A 20,046-nucleotide genomic window follows, 5' to 3' on the forward strand; every position below is an offset into this window, starting at 1 on the left:
AGAAACGTAGGTCCCAGAATCAGCTGATGTTTGGTTCGCAGGGAGGGGGAGGGGATTTGCTCAGCTCGCCACACTCGCTGCTACCCAGCTCTCAGCGGCTCTGCTAAAGGTGAGACGGTTGCCTCCAGTTTTCATAGAATCATGCAGCATAGAAGGAGGCCAGCTGGCCCATCGTGGCAGTGCCAGCGCTTTGAAAGAACTATTGAATTAGTCCCACTCCCCACTCTTTCCCCATATCCCTGCAAAATTTTACTTTGCAAGTATATATCTAATTCCCTTTTGCAAGTTACCATTGCATCTGCTTCCACCATCCTTTCACACTGTGTTCTAGATCATCATAACTTGCTGCGTTTATTAGACAAGCTTCTAATTTCCACCAAACCGCCCCCCAAACCCTGGATTTTTTTTGCCAATTATCTTAAATCTGTGTCCTCTGGTTAACAACCCTCTTGTCGCTTTCCTTATTTACGCCATCAAAACCTCTTCTAATTTTGACCGCCTATCAAATGGTCCCATAAAATCATCTTCGCTCCAAGGAGAACAATTCCAGCTTCTCCAGTCAAACTACTTTGTAATATTTTAAAGTGATAGATTGCTAACGTGTGCGTGTGCATATATACATGTATGTATGGCACTGTGGCCAGAGGTCAGTTCCATTCATAAAATTACTGAAAGCAAAAATAAGTGAAACAAAAATCTTGGATAGTTGTGTGTTGTAAACATTCAAGTATACGCCATTTCATAGTTTGCAAGGTTTTTTTTATTATATAAAATGAGTTCTGATCACCTTGTCATATATGTTGTCGGTGACCTCACAATGGTGATTCTTGCAGTATAAACTGTAACCATGGAGAGTGTTTCTGCTATGACGACACTCGGTAACAGATTGTTGTCGCACAACTGTATGTGATCTCAAGTCAGTATGTGGAAACAGGCCAACCTATAGACAGCCACATACGTGGACTTCTTGAGTTTTACTCTAAGTATCTAGGAAACAGTCGAAAGATAAAAGAAAGCATTTTTTTTCTCTCAAACACTTTTGATGTGTTGAGAAAAGTTAACTAACTGAAGCAGGGAGAATGTGCGAATACGTGAGCAGAATCACGCACGCTCGTTTGAAGAGATTTGAGGTATTTTCAAATGATTTTGTGTTGGCCAGAATTTGTAAAAATTGGAATTTTTGGTCCAAATTCAGATGTGGGTGGTCGAGATGTGGGAGAAATGACAGTATGAATGCCGAAGGCAGTAATCTGCTTGTTGAATTTATGCCTACATTCTAGCATATGGTAATAATGGCTCCCACCCTTCTTTCCCTTCCTTCACCACCTCCCTACCCCCCCCCACCCCCCACCCCCCCCCCAAAAAAAAAAAATTGACCACTTTGTGTCAAAACTTGGCCAAGAGGAAGATGCTTCTTCTGTGGCACTGTTGGAGTTGTTGTCTTTCGATGAGACATTTAAACTAAGCTGCCTTCAAAGATCCTATGGCACTATTCAAGGAAAAGCAGAGGAGTTCTCCCCAGTGTCCTGGCCAATAATTATCCCTCAACCAACGTCACTATAAAACAGATTATCTCATCATTTATCACATTGCTATTTGTGAGTACTTTTGAAGTGTAAGGTGCTTTGGGACATCCTGAGGTCATGAAAGGCGCTATATAAATCCAAGTCTTTTTCTTTTCTGTGTGTTCTATTTTGATGGGCTACTGAGGTATCTGTCTGAAGGATTAGATACCAGGCCGTCTGAGTAGGCACTTGTTGGTTGTTCTGTGACATTTTAATAAGGTAAATCACATCTCTGGGATGGGGCAAATGTGAGATTATCAGGCAGCCCATGCTCGCTGGTATTGATTCATTGGGAAGCAAATGTAAAGAGAAGGAAGATGTTTCATTTTAACGCAAGTGTAAGGAGATCTGTGTCACTTAGGATATCAGTAGCACATAGAATCCATGGAGCACTACATACAGGCAAATGGATTGGGGGAGATTGAATTTGGATAAATGCAGCAAAAGAGTGTTGACTGGAGATATTAAAGTATTACTTTTGTGAGGAAGACAAAGTGGACATTGAAAAGGCAAAGGAATAATGGCATAAGTGACTAAGGGAAAACTGCTATTGACAGTAAATCCATCTTGTATTTAAGTTTGATTGCAGTTTTCCACCTTTTCATGTTTAATTTAGGCTTGACTGTAATCTGGTGCTGGTCTTGTTTGCATTTGGGTTTGACTGATGTCTAGTACTATTCTGGTTTGTGCTTGGGTTTGACTCATTTTTTACCTTTTCTATTCTGCATTGTTTGTTTTTGTTCAAGTTGCAATGGGACAGTAGAGGAATTGGAGAAAATTGTGGATCTTCTGTTCATGTTCCCTGGGACATACTTATCAATAGCTGCCATGGGTTTTTGTATCAAGTATTTTTTGTATTCAAATTGACTATTGGGAATTTTGGGGAACATTTACTAAAATAGAATATTGGTTTGGAGAGGGAATGTTACTCTATATTTCTCTCTCTCCATACATACTACGAGTCTTTTTATAACCTTTTTATGATGTGGCACAAAACATAACTTTTTTTAAAGTATAAACTGTGAATGCATTGGAAGAACAAAATCTTTTTAAGCTAAACCTTTAACTCTGAAAGGGTAGAATGAACCAACAGTTTGGATGTCAGTAAACAGGGTGGTGAATGTGTGGAAATGACTGCTAAGGGAAGGCAGTGGAGAGGAAATACTGTGGGTGGATTAGAGGGGCTGGATAGATATGTTTGGCCAAAAAAAGCAATTGAGTGGCCAAGGAGATAAAGTATTCTGTTCTTCAACTTTGCTGTTGGTTATTTGGACTGTAATCTTATCTGTTCCTATATATTATGCTCCTACAGATGGGCTAAAATAGAATATTGGTGTAGGGGGTGGAGATAAACTACCATAAAAACAAAGCTGAGCTCCCACTGGAGAGGCAGCCAACCAGCCCTCGAGAACTGCATGCACTCCTCTGAGGTTGAATAGCAGCTCTTTGAATGTGTTTCAGCTACCCTGCCAACTCGCTCAGTAACAAATGTGAGTGGTGCATAATAATGAAGGATAAGATAAACCAGTGCAAAAGAGCCAGCCGCCTTCTCATTTAGACTTGGCTAACCTATATAGCAACTCCTCCACTGTGATGTGCAGTGCAACTAATGCCGTCTCCGGCTATGCCTCAAACTCTGAGGAAGGTGGGAATCCTAAGCTCAGGATTCACTTCTAAAGCTTTCCTTTTTCAAATGGTAGATTAAGCAGATTTTTTTTAAACTCAAGAGTACAATGCATTAGCTGCAATATTTTTCAGTATTCAGCATAAATTGCCTTGCCTGTAGATGTACAAAATTGAAGCCTTTGTGTAAGGTTATCTTTAAGTCTATTGTTTTCTATCTGCTGCCCTGCAGGGACAATAAATCCAAGTGCTCCTTGATTGAAATAGAGTTAATGAGACTTTCTATAGTGTCCGATTTATAGGTATTCAACTTCAGTATTAATAATGGGTTTGACATTTGGTTCTGCTTTCCTGGTTGTGGTCCTGAACACTCTTGGTTATTCAAAATGCTGCCACTGACATTAAAGGTTGTATTTTTTTTCTTTTTTTGCTGCATTTATGGGCTGCTTTCTCTTCTCTCTTTCCCCCCCACCACCCCACCTGTAGTGCATGTGCCTTTAAGTCAGAACTACTTTTACAGCTCCTGTATACTGTAGTACCGGCAGTGACCACACCGGTATATAAGCTTTGCGCATGCCTCTGTACCCCCAGTCTAGAGACTACCCCCGTCCAGTAAAGACCTGTTATTTGTTAATGTACAGCATCCGTGTGATTATTTAATAATAGCATATCCACGGAGCCAACAGTGGCGACGAGTGTCGATTCGAATCTACCTGCAACATTTTTAAAAAAATAGTCGAGGCCAGGAACACGGGCGTCGAACACAAGCAACCGCCAGCAGTCAGGCAGAGATCCAACTTCGCAGGGGAGGCTGTGGAGAGCCAGGCTTGGTTCCCCAGCCACAACGAGCAGTAAGAGACCGACGACAGGTCCAGCGCAGACCCTTCCCAAGCAGCGGCGGCTGGAGCCGACCGACGGCGGAGAGAGAGCCGAGCAGCGTCGTCGGGGTAAGACAGAGGGTGAAGAGCGCAGGGCGCAGCCGGGGGTTGAACAGCGAGCGGCGTCGAGGAAAATAAAACAAACCGGAGAGAGGGTAAGAAACAGCCGGGTTCTAGACTGAGCGGCGTCGAAAAATATAAAAAGAATGCGCAGAGCACAGCCAGTGCTCATGGGCTGAACAGGGTCCGCGGGGCGAAGAAAGGGGAGATGCCATTGAGCTGCGGAGAAGAAGGAAGAGCGTGGGAGACGCCATTTTTAGAAGCCGCATCGGAGAAGGGCGAGCGCGGGAAGGAAGGAAAGCGCGGGAGACGCCATTGTGTGCCAACGGAGAAGAAGGGGAAGCGCGGGAGGCGCCATTTGTGATAGTTAACGCACACCCAAGGATGCCGAAGAGTGGCAGTATCTCTACGTTCGACAATGAAGTCGAAGATTGGGCGACATATGTGGAACGTATTGAGCTGTACTGCAGGGCGAATGAAGTGCCAGATGCTAATAAAGCACTGGTTCTGTTAAATTCCATGGGTGCAAAAACTTATGGGTTACTGCGAAATCTAATAACCCCAGAGAAGCTGGTGAACAAGAATTTCGAAAGCATAGTAGAAATCCTCCAGGACCACTTAAACCCCACACCGCTGCTGATAGCAGAACGATTTAAGTTCCATAAAAGGAACCAACACAAAGACGAAAGCAATGCTGAGTACCTAACGGAACTGCGCAAGCTATCGAAACACTGCCAGTTTGGAGCGGGACTAGCAGACACGGTAAGGGACAAGTTTGTGTGTGGGCTACAAAGTGAAGGAACCCAGAAATGGCTTCTATCAGAAAAGGACCTTATGCTGGACAAAGCTTTCAGCATGGCAGTATCACACGAAGCAGCCGCAAGGGGCGCTGCAGAGATACAACGGAGACCGCAAGAATATGGCACCAATGAAATGTCCTATGGAACAGGGAAGTGCTATCGCTGCGGCAGAACAACACATGACCAGAAAGATTGTTGGTTCAAGGACCAAGTGTGCAGACAGTGTGGGAAAGCAGGACACATAGCAAGAGTCTGCAGGTCTGGGAAGAAAACCAACAGTAAGAAATCTCCACAGGAGAAGTACAAAAAGGTACACCAGGTGATGGACAGTGGTTCAGACGAACAGAAAAGTGACACAGACTCCGGAAGCAAGGAGCTGTGTTGTCTGAAACTACATAATGTAACCGAAATGGAGGATCACCAGACTATCTGGGTTACACTCAAGATAGACGGAGTCCAAGTGGAAATGGAATTGGACACCGGGTCAGCTCTAACGGTCATAAATCAAAGAGACTACAAGCGGCTATTTTCACACATACCCTTGAAAGCTACAGAGATTGTCTTGAAGACGTATACGGGGCAAAAAGTCTACCCCAAAGGAAAAATAAGGGCGAACGTGATATACAAAGGCCAGGAAATACCAAAAATGGACCCAATATGTATTGCCAAATGGAGGACCACCACTGCTAGGACGTGAATGGATCCGGAAGATACAATTAGATTGGCATTCCATACAGGCACTGAAGGTTGAGGCCAAAAAGGATGACGACGTCACACCGGGACGACTGTCAAAAATGCTAACTGACGCAAAAGAAGTGTTCCAGGAGGGACTAGGAACACTAACAGGAATAACAGCAACAACTAAAATAGAGGAAAATGCAAGCCCAAAGTTTCTGAAGGCCAGACCAGTGCCTTATGCGATCAGACCAGCTGTTGAAGCAGAGCTGGAAGGGTTGGAACATTCAGGAGTACTGTCCAAAGTGGACTGGAGCGAGTGGGCTACACCTATCGTTCCTGTAATGAAGAGGTCGTTGAGTAATACGCCTGGGGGACCAAAGAAGGTCCGCATCTGTGGGGATTTTAAGGTGACAGTGAACCCAGTCCTTCACACGTTGCAATATCCGCTTCCACGAATTGAGGATATTTTCGCCTCGCTATCTGGAGATAAACGCTTCACCAAAATTGATCTAGCCCAGGCGTACTTGCAAATGGAGGTAGAAGAAGCTTTGAAACAATACCTTACGATCAACACTCATAAAGGTCTCTATCATTACAACCGGCTGGTGTTTGGAGTAGCCTCGGCTCCGGCTATCTGGCAAAGGGCGATGGATCAGGTCCTGCAAGGGATTCCAGGGACCCAGTGTTATTTGGACGACATCTTGGTCACGGGCGAAAATGACGGTGATCACGTTGCCAACTTGGAGAAGGTGTTCACCAGATTAAAGGCGTATGGGCTACGAGCTAATCGCCACAAGTGCGAGTTTTTCCAGAAACAGATCTCGTATTGTGGCCACGTCATCGATGAAGAGGGGTTACATAAGTCCCCTGACAAGATTGAGGCAGTAGTCAAGGCTCCAGCACCGGGAAATGTGTCACAACTGAGGTCGTTCCTCGGGCTGGTAAACTACTACCATAAGTTCTTGCCAAATTTGTCTACAATACTACACCCACTGAACACCCTACTGCAAACTGGAGTGCCATGGAAGTGGAGTGACGAATGTAAACGAGCTTTCCAGAAGAGCAAAACACTAATCACATCGAAAGAGGTATTGGCCCATTTCAACCCGGCACTACTAAATTTGTCTACGGTATTACACCCGCTGAACACCCTACTGCAAACAGGGGTACCATGGAAGTGGGATGACTAACGTAGACGAGCTTTCCAGAAGTGTAATAAATTGATCACATCAAAAGAGGTGTTGGCCCATTTCAACCCAGCACTACCAATTCGTTTGGCATGTGATGCATCAACCTATGGTATTGGAGCGCTGCTGTCGCAGAAATTCCCAGACGGGTTGGAGAGGCCAGTAGCCTTTGCGTCTCGGTCGCTAACCGCAGCTGAGCGCAACTACACCCAGATTGACAGGGAGGCCCTCAGCCTAGTATGGGGAGTAAAAAAATTCAACCACTATCTGCATGGGCAGAAGTTCACCTTGCTGACTGACCACCAACCACTTGTCTCCATCTTTAATCCTAAGAAGGGCGTTCCAGTGATGACTGCACAGCGGTTGCAAAGATGGTCCCTGTTTCTAGGGGCGAATCAATATGAAATAGAATATAAAGGCACGAAACAGCATGGGAACGCTGATGGGCTATCGCACCTGCCAGTGCCTACTGTGGAGGAAGCACCAGCAGTGGACCCTGTCGAGATATTCTATTCATCAATAATTGAACGATTGCCAGTAACCAACGCGGATATAGAGAAGGAGACCTGCAATGATCCGCGCTGTCACAGGTATATGAATTGACGGTGAGGGGATGGCCAACACATGGCGACTCACTGTTGCCAGCATTCTCATCCAGAAGGGAACAGCTGTCAGTATGCCAGGGGACAGTGATGTGTGGATCCAGAGTGGTGATTCCACCCAAGTTAAGGGAGAGAGTGCTAAATGAGCTACATGGTGGTCATCTGGGGGGAGTGAAAATGAAAAGCCTTGCTAGGGCTTATGTGTGGTGGCTGGGAATCGATCAACAAATCAAAGACCTAACTAAGAGCTGCTCAGGATGCCAGAAGGTCCAAAATGCACCACCACATGCCCCTCTACACCCATGGGAGTGGTCCTCCGCTCCATGGCAACGGGTGCACATTGATTTCGCTGGTCCATTCATGGACTCAATGTTCTTAATAGCAGTGCATGCTCATTCAAAGTGGCCTGAGGTGATAAAAATGTCTTCAACCACTACAGAGAAAACGATTGCAGTCCTACGGACCATATTTGCCAGAAACGGTTTGCCAGAGCAGATTTGCTCTGATAATGGACCACAGTTTGTGTCCGACGAATTCCAAAAATTCATGAAAAGGAATGGGATAAGGCATTACACATCCGCCCCATATCATCCAGCCACAAATGGATTGGCTGAGACGTTCGTACAAACCTTTAAGAAGGCGATAAAGGCCATGTGCGATGATGAAATTCCACTACAGCATAAGATGGACAATTTCTTATTAGCCTACCGAAACGCGACACATGCAGTTACCAACCAGACCCCGGCCATGATGTTCTTTAACTGAAGGTTGAGATCTCGTCTGGACTTGCTCAGACCAAATGTGCGAAGAAATGTTGAGGACAAACAATTCCAGCACATCAACGAGAAGCCGACAAGGAGCTTCAATGCAGGGCAACCAGACTTGGCCCGTGACTATCGAACAGAGAAGTGGCAACCCGGAACGATATGTACAAGGCAGGGGCCATTAATGTACACAGTGGATGTTGGGGAGAACATTGTGAGACGCCACGTCGATCAGATCTTAGCGTCACAGGAACGCGTCAACCCCATGTCTCGAGTACCTGGGGATGGACCCAACATACCAGTAGCATCTACTTCGGGTTCCACTGCTACTGGGTCTGATGAACTACCCGATGAAAAGGGGTCAGAATCGCCTCTGCACCAAGAACAAGAACCTCTGGAAAGGCGCTATCCCGAAAGGGTCAGGAAGCCGCCCCAAAGGCTGAATCTATAAATGGACTTTTGTTGTTTAAAGTACATGTTGAAATGTTAATTGTTATTTGAATATTAGGGGTATTACTAATCTAAAAGGGGAGGAATTGTAGTGTATGTGCCTTTAAGTCAGAACTACTTTTACAGCTCCTGTACACTGTAGTACCGGCAGTGACCACACCGGTATATAAGCTTTGCGCATGCCTCTGTACCCCCAGTCTAGAGACTACCCTCCTCCAGTAAAGACTTGTTATTTGTTAATGTACAGCATCCGTGTGATTATTTAATAATAGCATATCCACTGAACCATGGATCCAACACCACCCAACCAGCCAGTGTTTTTTTAATCTTCCTCTTCCTCATATACATAAATGTGCTGAAAGCATCATTCTATGTACAGTATGAGATGAGAACAGGATAAGTGTCAACCTGAAACCCCCAACTGGTCAAAAATAGATTGGAAAAAATTATGTATGTGGGGAAGCTCTTGTGATGTGCAAATTGCACGCTTCGAGTTTGAGGGGTTGACAGAATGAGATGGAGCGACGGAAATGAGAAAGGGGAAGTGACACGGAGGGGGGGAGAATGAGAGGTGCAAGGGGAAATGGGAAGGGTTTAAGAGGGAATGAAGGGACAATCCAGTAAATAGACATGCAGAATTTAAGAAGTCGTGAGGTTTCAAACCTTGCATGCTATATTAAATACAGTAAGAAAATCAGTGAACATAGTATATATTTAAAATGTAGTTCCTTAGTAAACAGTTTTTTAATCTGGCTCTCTAGCTTTGAAAAGGGTTGGCTACAACTGTTCTACTGTGTTTTATAGATAATTAATGGCCCGGATTTTGCGGTGGGTAATAGTGAACTGTCAGTGTTTGCCGCCATTACCTCTCTGAAACTGACCGTAACTTTAGAATTTGGTGCATGCGCAGCTAAACGTGGAAATCCTGAAGTTACGGTCAGCTATTCCCTGCTCTGCCACTGGCTGTGCTGTGGCCACCCCTCCCTCCCCCAGCCCCATAGCCAGCAATCGGTGAAATTGCTGAATACTTGAGCTTTACCACGCTAATATTGCTGTTAAAAACCCCATTAAATGTTGGGCCTCCTTTGGATAGGTGTAGCTGGGGTTTTAACAGCGTAGACCCTTTATCCGAACTCCCGAAAACCGAAACCCTCTCATTCAGCGTAAGTCGTGCGCACGACTTACGCTGAACGAAAAAACCTTTGGTTTTTAGAGGGTTTCGGTTTTGGAAGTTCGGATAAAGGGTAAGTCGTGCGCACGGACCCCCGCGGACCCCCCCGCGGACCCCCGGCGACCCTGACCCCCACCGACTTACGCTGAGCGTCAGCGTAAGTCGTGCGCCCGACCCCCCCCGCCGGCGCGGACCCCCGCCGACCCCCCCCCCCCCGCGGACCCCCGCCGGCCCCGACCCCCGCGGACCCCCGCCGACCCACCTTCCGAAATCCGATATTCTCCAAAAACCGAAACACGGCTGGTCCCGAGGTTTTCGGATAAAGGATAGTCTACCTGTATTAACTTCTAAACCACCAGTTCTGGCCTTGAAAAACGAATTTTAGATTGTAGAACGTCAGATTTCGCCATTATGATAAATTACTAGATTTTTTTTTTTTTTAAATAGGTTTTTTAAGTTTGTTCATGATATTTAACCCCATGTATATGTCCCAATCTTAATTTTGCTCTAACGTTTTTGAAAAGTGTAGATATTCAGTGCTTTTCATTTCCTGGTTTGCTGTCTGAGAATTCTTCAATGTGATTGGCTGCTTAGACAGATTGATGACATCACTGCTGCACTAAGCTAGGAATCCCCTATTGAGAGCGCTACAATTAATTACACGTCGAGGAAGGTAAACTTCTCGTCACAGATCACGAGATCTCTGTAGGCAGCTTTCTTTGAGGTCAGCAGTGATCGTCATCGCTTCGCCGCTGACCGCAAATTACGGGCCAATGTTTTGGATTCTATTGAGGTCCATGATTTCCTCTGTATTCTCCAAATGATTCTTTATTAAGAGAAGTGGAAAATTCCTGCTGAGTTTTAAATTTTGAGGGTTGGTTCTCTTTGCCTCTGTCTTTCTCTTTCTACACCCCTCCCCTCAAACCCCCCCCCCCCCCATCTTTTAGATTCAAACCTTTATTATTATCAAATAAAAGTCGAGGTAACTGTAGCAACGACATGGATATTCTTTATCAGCTAATTTTGTGCTCGTCTGTACGTGTAAATAACAACTTGCGTGTAGTTCTACAGAAATGCACAAAAAATGGTTAGTTTAAAAACAAAACCAGCCTTTGTGTAGCATCAGCAGGGCGAGAAGGCGATGGTGCATTTGTTTGCTTGTTATCTGGCTTTTTCTGCTTCCAGCCCTGGCCATTACCGCTCTACAATGATAGCTGTGGCAGATTATTTGTTACATTTTCCTTCCCATTCTTCCAGATCACAAGGAGTGTTGCATTTCTGCTGCCCTGCAGGGACAGTAAAACCAAATGCTCCTTGACTGAAATGTTTACTGATTTTGAGCATCTTTGCTGCAACTGCTTGGGTGAGGAATGAGAATTGCAATATTGCAGTGAATATGTGCAATGGTGGAGAAAACTAGTAGTACTTGAATGTAATAGGTTCCCACTTCTAAAACTGGAATGCTGCAGAAGGGCCTGTTGCATCTGCACTTTACAGAGGAGCTTGTATTAATAAATGTCAGTAGGCTATCTAGTGCGATCAGGTTTTCTTGGCTGTGAAAATGTCTGAACCTCTGGCCCTAAAGATTGCATCAACCTCTTCTGGAAAGCTTTAGTAGCTAATCTGTTCACTCATTGTGCTGTTTGGCCATGGTGTTGAGTTTCAATCTTTAAAAATGGTTTAAAAACAGAATCCAAGTTATTTCAACTGATAACACACGTATAATGAGTGACTTGGGTTTTCTTGTATTTTGTAGTTATTGCTTGTATTATATAGTTTTAATATCTGTAAACTGGAAATTTACACAAGTACAAACTGAGAATTGAAAGTACAGTACATTGATTTAACCAGTGTCTGCCTGTCGATTGATAAATTTGTGCAGGTGAAATATCTCACACCAACAACAAAAGATCAATAAACTATTAATGCATAAACCTACAGACAAACAATTTCAATTCAAAGTATTTGGTACAAGACACTATCAAGCTAAAAGAAAAGGCTTGCACAAATGTAAGGAAAATTGGAAATCCAGCAGACTGGGAAATCTATTTAAAATTTTAAAAAAATGAAGGGGTACAAAGAAAGTAGGTGTCCGCCTTGGGTCAGTGGCAGCAGTCTCGCCTGAGTTCAAAGGTCGTGGGTTCAAGAGATTTGAGCATGTAATCTAGGCTGGCACTTCAGTCCAGTGCTGTGGGAGTGCTGCACTGTCGGACACACCGTCTTTCAGATGAGACGTTAAACTGTGCAAAAAGGATGTAGAGGTTAAAAAAAACTTGAAGGGGATATCAAAGCTAACAGTAAAACAAAATTATTATAAATATATTGAGAGTGGCGAGGAGAGAATATAGACGCATGCAGGTGAGACAATAATGAAAATATAAGGAAATGGCAGACTTTGTTGTTTAAAAGAATGCTTTGTATCTGTTTTCATAGTAGAGGTAAAGGATAAAATGTCAGCAGGGAAACCTTAAAAAAAAAAATTAAAAAAAAACACCATGGGGAGAAACCTTTTGGATTTAATATAAGTAGTAAAATGGTAAGAGAACATTATTACTGTGTGTGGCTTTGATCTGAATTAAAATACTCTGATCAAATATTTTATTATCAATAATGAAGGGAAGCTAGATAAATACTTGAAGGGGAAAGGGATAGTAGGATATGTTGATAGGGTGAGATGAAGTAAGGTGGGAGGAGGTTCGTGTGGAGCACAAACGCCGACATAGACCTGTTGGGCCGAATGGCCTGTTTCTATGCTGTAAATACTATATGTAATGGAGAAAATAATTGAACTTCAGTTAGACAAACCTCTAGGGACCTGATGGTTTCCACTCCAGGTAATTAAAAGAAATAACTGCGTAAAATGCAGCTGTGTTGGTTATAATTTCCAAAGTTCCGTAGATTTTGGAATTGTGCAGTTGGATGGTAAAATTGCAAATGCCACTCCATTAATTATCATTATTAAGATGGGAGAGAGAATCCAGGAAACCACAGACCTGTCAGGTTAAATTAGATTCCAGTAACTCCCCTGCAACTATCATCCGAGACAGTGACTGAGGACTTACTGACAAGTGTGAGCTGCTCAAAGAGTCGGCATGGATGTGTGATGCATAGGTCATATCTGACTAATCTAGTTGAATTTTTTGAAGTAATCACTAATACGGTAGATAAGAGCATGTAGGCAAAACTGCCAGAATGGAGTTTAATGTGGGGAAGTGTGAGGTTAACCACATTGGATCAAAGCAAGAGAAATTGGTATATTTTCTTAATGGTGAGAGATTGGGAACTGTGGATGAGCAGGGCAATTTGGGTGTCCATGGACACACATCACTAAAAGCTAGTGCACAGATACAAAAAGTAATCAAAAAGGCTCAAGGAGGTTGGAATACAAAAGTGAGGAAGTGATGCCTCAGTTGTACAGAGCATTGGTCAGACTCCATCTGGAGGACTGCATTCAGTTTTGGGCTCCGCGCCCCAGGAAGGATATATTGTCCTTGGAGCCAATTTATGGAACCAACAGCCCAGATTTAACAGACTGATACCATGGCTTATAGGGTTAAATTGAGAACAGATTGCATAAACTAGGCTTGTATTTCTGTGTTTAGAAGGTTGAAGGGTGATTTGTTCAAGATGATGAAGGGATTTGATGGAGTTGATAAAAACAGTGTATTTCCTTTGGTGGAGGATGCCAGGAAAAAGATGGCACAATCTTAAAATGAGAGCCAAGTCTTTTCGGTGTGAAATCAGGAGGGAATTGTTCACACAGGGTAGTGGAAATGTGGAACTCCAACAGGCTAAGAATGCTGCATCAATTAAAATTTTCAAGACCGAGGTAGATTATTGTTGGGTAAAAGTATTGAGGGATATGGATCAAAGGTGGATAAATGGACATGAGGTATAAATCGGCCATGATCTGATTGGCTCGAGAGGCCTCCTATTCCTATGAATGCAAGTAAAACAGTTTAAGTCTTGAGGTTTGCAGAAAACAGAGAATATAAGAGGAGAGGGGTAAGGATGTCCAGGGTGGTAAAATAGAGATCTGTACTAAATTTGCTGCTTGCGTTAAATTAAGTAGTCGGTGTAAATTTTTAAAGGCTCTTTAAACAACCTTTAACCGCTGAGGATGGTGGGCTAATTTCCTGTAGATTCCAAACTTGGTTGTCCATCCTCTATGAAGGCAGCGCACATTGACTCTATATGCAATCATCAAAACCGGATTAGACCACATGATGTCAAATGGTGGGCATAGTGCTGATGGCTGACTGACTGCTCCAGTTTTTGTTTCTTTCCCGTATATATTTAAAAAAAAATTAGAACACTTAAAATTACTTTTTAACCACTAACCGCTGAGGAATGTTTTCACCTTTTTAATTGGGGTTAATGATGCATCTTTGACAGTGTTCCATTTGCTGGCCACCCTCCATCTCGTCTGTCACATATGTTCTCTCCAACATTAGGTAAACAAATTCAAATCAGATTTTCAAACTAGTTCCTGGACAGGATACAGGAAAATAACATGTCATCTGCTAGGCAATCCTTCTGTTCACTGCCAGCATGTTGTGGTGGTGTGACTATTAAAGCAAAGAAAGCAATGTTCTTGTGGATGCATACTTTATAAATTTTTAACCGGTATATATTAAGGTATAATTGATTTTTCTCCACTACATATTTAACTTCAACACCCCAATCAGGCTTAACTTTGAATATTAATATGCTTCAAGGATTTCCTTAATCCCTGTTGATCTCTTAATTGCTCCATCTGTTAAAAATGCTGTAAAAACACGCCAGTTTTGATTTATCGCTGTGTGTGTTTGTGGAGCAGGGGAGAGTGACTTGCTGTGCTGGATTACGTATATATTTTTGACTGGCACTATTATGAGCATTCAAAAGAATTTGTGAGATACTGGAAGAAAGGTCCTTCTATAATGTATACTGTTTCTTCTTTTGTTGCACCATGCAGTGAATGTAGGGGGGAGTGAGAAGAAGCTCAGAGTGTGGGTGGGGCGCAGTGAGAGGAGGCCCGAGGGGTGTCGAAGAAGCCAACTGTATCTATCTGGTGAACCCCAGATGCTGCTCTGTTTCTGGGCGTCCCTTTTAAAAGCCTAGGATCAGCCGGGAGGGGCAGTTTTGAAAAGGAAGCCATGATGTTAGGTTATCTAGAAAGCTAAGTGTTGTACAAAAATAAATGAGTTGCCAGTAATGAAAGGGAAGGTTGGGAAGGAGGAAAGCCGAGCAGGGGATGCTGAGAGCCTGGTGTCTCCATTGCCGAACAGATGGAAAGAATGACGAATAGTGTGTGAGAGGAAGGAACGGGAGAGGGAAAAATACGTGTTATAAAGGTCGAAGACAATGTATTGACAGCTGGTAGCCTTTATTTTAGAAATTTATTGGAAACACTTTTTTAAAAATAGTTTTGTTGATTTGTAAGCATAGACTTTCCATCATTTCTCTTGCTGAGATTGCCAGTGGTGACTGTAAAACATCAGACAATTCTTTTTTTCAATTGTCATTGTCTTACTAGATTGAAATGTGATGACTTCTAAACAACAAAGACATTGGCCTGGATTTTGCAGCGGTAATGATGGCGAACTGTCAGCATTCGCCGTCATCACCCCTCTGAACCTGACCATAACTTTAGGATCTGGCCCATGCGCAGTGAAACGAGGACATCCTGAAGTTGCAGTCTGTCATTCCCTGCTCTGCTACAGGCTGCGCTGTGGAACTCCCCAGAGCTGGCTATCGGTGAAATCAGTTGTAAGCTTTTCCACTGTAATATAGCTGTTAAACATCCCATTAAAAGTTGAGCCTTATTGTATCTGGGGGTTTTAACGGCGTATACTGTTCTGCCTTGAAAAACTAAGTTTATTTGTGGCATGTCAAATTTCTCTATTATAGAAAATTACTAGATTTATTAGATTTAAAAAATATATATATATATTTCAGCTTCTGCCTTAACCCCATATGTATTTCATGATCTTTACTTTAAAATAAAAAAATTAGAAAGTGACTTAATAATCAGTGCTTTTTATTTCCTGGCTTGCTGTCTGAGAATTCTTCAATGTGATTAGCTGCTTGGACAGCTTGATGCCATCACTGCTGCTCTGCACTGGGGATCCTCTTTTGACAGCGCTACAATCAATTTAACAGAGAAAGCTCAAGTTTTCGCCACAGATCGCAAGATCTTTGTGGGCAGCTTTCTTAGAGGTCAGCAGCGATCACCATTGTTTCGCCGCTGACGCAAATTCCGGGCCCTTTTCTATCCACCAGTGCTTTGTCTAAACAAGGAAGTGAATGATTGAATTTTTTGTTTGCTAAAGCTCGTAAAACAATGCAGCACCGACTAAATGTAAAGCCAATGCACACTGCTTTCAGTCTTTATGAAGTTAGGTTTTGGCACCTTGATTGACTAGCCACAAGAATTTTCATGGGGGTTGGGAGACCAGAATAATCGGGCTTAATTTTTGCATGAACCAATTAAAGTGCAATCGTGTATTTTCAATTGATTTCAGAGACTGCGACCCCGATATTGTTGAGGAGGGTTTGGGGAGGCCGGGGACGGGGAGGTCCTGCCGAACTTAATGGCAGGATCTCATGGCATTTTTATTTTGGATCTGTTTTGCACCAGGCAGCCGGCCAAATTGACAGCCTGGGAGGCAACACCAGCAGCAGGAGGCCGCAACCGGGGCCCTTGGCAGGGCGGGGGTGGGGTGGGGGGGAAAGGAGGAGAAGGAGGCCGTTTCTGGGAGGGGGGGGAAGGAGGGAAAGAGAGAAGAGAGGCCATGATCGGAGGGGTGGGGGGGGGAAGTGGGATGAGAGGTTGGCAAGCCATCGGGTGGGGAGGGAGAGAAGAGACATTGGCTGACTGTTGATTGGGGCTGGGAGAAACCGAAGGCACTCCTGCTCCTCCTGGCCCACCAGGAGTGCTGAGGAGAACACTAGCCTTGTGGAGCAGGGAGCACCCACATCCCTTTCACTACCAGGTTCCCCGGCCCTGTGGGAACCTGTGCAGCATCAGTTAATTTTAAATTGGGCTCCCGATTCCTCTTCGTGCTCGATTTAAATATTTTAATTAGTTGTCCTGTTGTGGGGAGGCGGGACACTCTGACGTCCCGATATCCACCGCTGTGGCAGGTGGGGAGGGAAGGAAAGGAGAGAGAAAAGTCAGCAGGCATGTTGAGGATGTGTTCCCTGTATTTTACTCTTCAACTCCCATGCCCCGCACCCCCGGGGTGGGATGTGGGGGGTTTAAACATCGAGGCCTGAGTTAAGTAATTGTTGTCTGGTTGTCCAGTATCTTGGAGAATTTACTATCCATTTGGCAGCTGTTTTCAGCTTTACTCCTAGGAGACCATCTGGAGCTGGGGATTATGGTTTAAATTGAGATTCCACTGTACAATAGTGATGAAGGTGCCAAGGATATACAGATTAATTTGTGAGTCATTAAATGCTACCAGCATTTAATGTACAAAACTGCTGCTTGATTTTTGCATCATTAATACGGTCATTGATTTTTTTTTTTTTAAGTGTCAAATGACTTCTCTGCTAGAGAAAAAGACTTGCATTTATAGAGTACCTCCGAACATACCAAAGTGCTTTACAGCCAACATTACTATTGCAATTGGCTGCTGAGTTTCCTACATTACAACAGCAAACTGCAATGTGATAATGACCAGATAATCTGTTTTTAGTGATGTTGTTTGAGGAATAAGTATTGGCCAGGACACCGGGGAGAACTCCCCTGCTCTTCTTTGAATAGTGCCATGGGATCTTTTACATCCATCTGAGGGGGCAGAGAGGGCCTCGGTTTATCATCTCATCTGAAAGACGGCACCTCTGACAGTTCAGCACTCCCTCGGTACTGTACTGGAGTGTCGGCCTAGATTTTATCTTCAAGTCTCTGGAGTGGGGCTTGAATCGGCAACCTTCTGACTTGGGTGAGATTGCTACCAATTGAGCCACGGCTAATGCATGTTGGGACACATACAAAGAGTGGTCTCAGACTTGCCCCTTGCTTTATACAGCTTTTCCCCAGCACTAAACGAGGCAGTGGCACATAACTATACCGTATGTGGACACTAATTGAGATTCCAATAGTCCAATGGTATTTATATTATCTGAGGTACAGTGGGGATGAAATGCTTTCATTGGGGCGTACAAACTCGGAAGTTCAGTAGCACTGATGCCAACAATGATAAAATTCTGCCCTTGCCTTTTAAGCTAGTGGGTCATTGCTTCTTGTTAATGTGAGCTGACTTCCTGTAATGTTGCATCTTCAATAACAATTATTTAATGTATTACCCTCATGAAACCAAAGTAAAATGCAGTAGATTACTCCAACTGGCAGTCTGTGACACTTTCCAACGCTATTAAAGTTCTACAGCTACTCAGATGAGATTGTTTTTTGCTGTTGCAATATTTATGATCTCTACGATCTCCCGAGGCACGCACGTGCGAGTCTTTATAGTCAGAGCAAGTGCAGCTGGACAAGCATCAAGTGCACTTAAAAAAAAATAAAAAATTCATTTTTTTTCCCCAACCTCTCTTTTTCTGCTGCCCTCTGCTCACATCAATTCATGCTGGGGGGATGGTTGCATGGGCACCTGTCGACCTCTGGTCCCCCTGCCTAAGTGGCCATTTTGTCACGTGCCAGTCTAGATGGTGTGTGGCTATTCAATGTGGGGGGCTGGTGGAGACACGGGAAGAAAAAGACACTGCCAAAACTGACCATGTCCACACAAGCACACTTGCTAAGAGGGTAGAGGGGAGGTCACTGGGTATTGATCAGGAGTGGGTACCCTTCACTTACTTTATTCCCTCCATCACTTTCTAGCTGAGGCCAACTGTAGCTAACTTAGCATGGGCCAGGATCAAACCTGCGACTTTCCTTATCTTTGTGACTCAGGCCTATATTCTACGGTGTATCTTCCTGAGCTACTAAAATATTATATTTCAAGCTACCTATTGTAAATAAGTGCTCTTAAAAACTTATTTTCATAAAACAATGCACATTGTTTCTCAAAGATGCACGACGTGAGAAAGAGTCTTTGATTTCAGCTCTTGAAGGACCGTGAATATTTATGGTTCTTGCTATGGCACATCCAAGAAAACAGGTTATTCTTGGAACAAACTTGGTAAAGGAACTCTGGTATAGTAGTGTTGCTAGCTTTTGAAAGTAATTAGCACGAGTGTTTCCCGTTGTAATATGTGGGTAGAACAGATGAAGGACAGAGACACAATGGCCCAGAAATTCGGGTCCCAATGCGTGAGTACGGACGGAGTACTCACGCGTGGACCCGATGGAAGTGCCGGAATTTTGCATGCACTACGCATGCGCGGGAAACCGGCACTTCTGATCCTCTGAACCAAGGGGTTCAGAGGTCGAACACGTGCGCGCGGGAGCCTGCGTGTGCGCGTTGAACTTCCTTTTTTTTCAGGTTTTAACGTGCAGGTAAGTCTGTACATTTTAGAAATGTAAAAAGCAGCCGTAAGTGTTAGATCCGTGATTCTGAGGGTATGCTGTTGAAGTAAGATATTAAAAATTGGATTTAATAAGGTAAAACAAACCAGGATTCATCTGTAACACCAATATACAAAATGGAGGGAATAGGTTAATTCGTGCTCCGAGTTGAACAATAGAAGTCTGTAAAAGTTGTATAAACCCAGATAAGGTTTAAACAGGACTACGGGGTAACTGCTGAGAGATTAAAACTGTCAAAACAACCCCTTAGAAAGAGGGAGAGATATATGGGTTCGGCCACGCGAGTCGACACCTTTGCACTTAAGGGTTTGTTAAGTGTGAAGCTCAATAGGGTTCTATTCTTTTAACTAACTAAAGTGTTTTTGCTCTGTAGAAATAATTTAAGAGAGAGAGACAGAAAGTCTGCGGATTGCCCGCTTTGGAAAGATCTACTATCTTAGAGAAATACTTGAAAAGACCAAGCCATCTGACAACAGCAAATGGACGATCGTAAAGTAATAAAGTTGAGGCCCCTGGGTCATGAGAAAGTAACAGGACCAACTGATAACGAAATGTGAGATTTGTAAGCGACTGGAAGAATGGAATGTCACGGTTTTATAATTACAATTTAACTATAATTCTGTATATGCTAATAAGCTTATCCCTGCCTTTAGGGCAGGGCCTTAATTTTTGTATAACTGTGTGAACCTCAAGAGATTCGGTGGAGTTGGAGCCTTGTGTTGGGACGCAAGAGCCATAGCTCCCCAGGCCTGAATAAACCGTTTTTACTTCAATTATTGGGTCTGTCTTTCTT

At 43.7% G+C, this 20,046-nt stretch overlaps 1 protein-coding gene and 1 long non-coding RNA gene across 2 annotated transcripts in view; both read left to right on the plus strand.

Moving 5' to 3' along the window:
• The window catches only part of rgl1 (ral guanine nucleotide dissociation stimulator-like 1), a 428,494-nt gene that overhangs the window by 7,997 nt on the left and 400,451 nt on the right, over window positions 1-20,046 (plus strand). The gene's annotated exons all lie outside the window — the stretch shown is intronic.
• Window positions 885-20,026, plus strand: LOC147121825 (uncharacterized). Its single transcript, XR_015075412.1, has 2 exons — window positions 885-1,130; window positions 19,627-20,026. It is a non-coding gene; the product is annotated as an uncharacterized LOC147121825 (long non-coding RNA).

Source organism: Somniosus microcephalus, chromosome 3 (genome assembly GCF_052327205.1).
Source record: "Somniosus microcephalus isolate GS21.2 chromosome 3, FLI_Smic_1.0, whole genome shotgun sequence".
Taxonomy (NCBI): domain Eukaryota; kingdom Metazoa; phylum Chordata; class Chondrichthyes; order Squaliformes; family Somniosidae; genus Somniosus; species Somniosus microcephalus.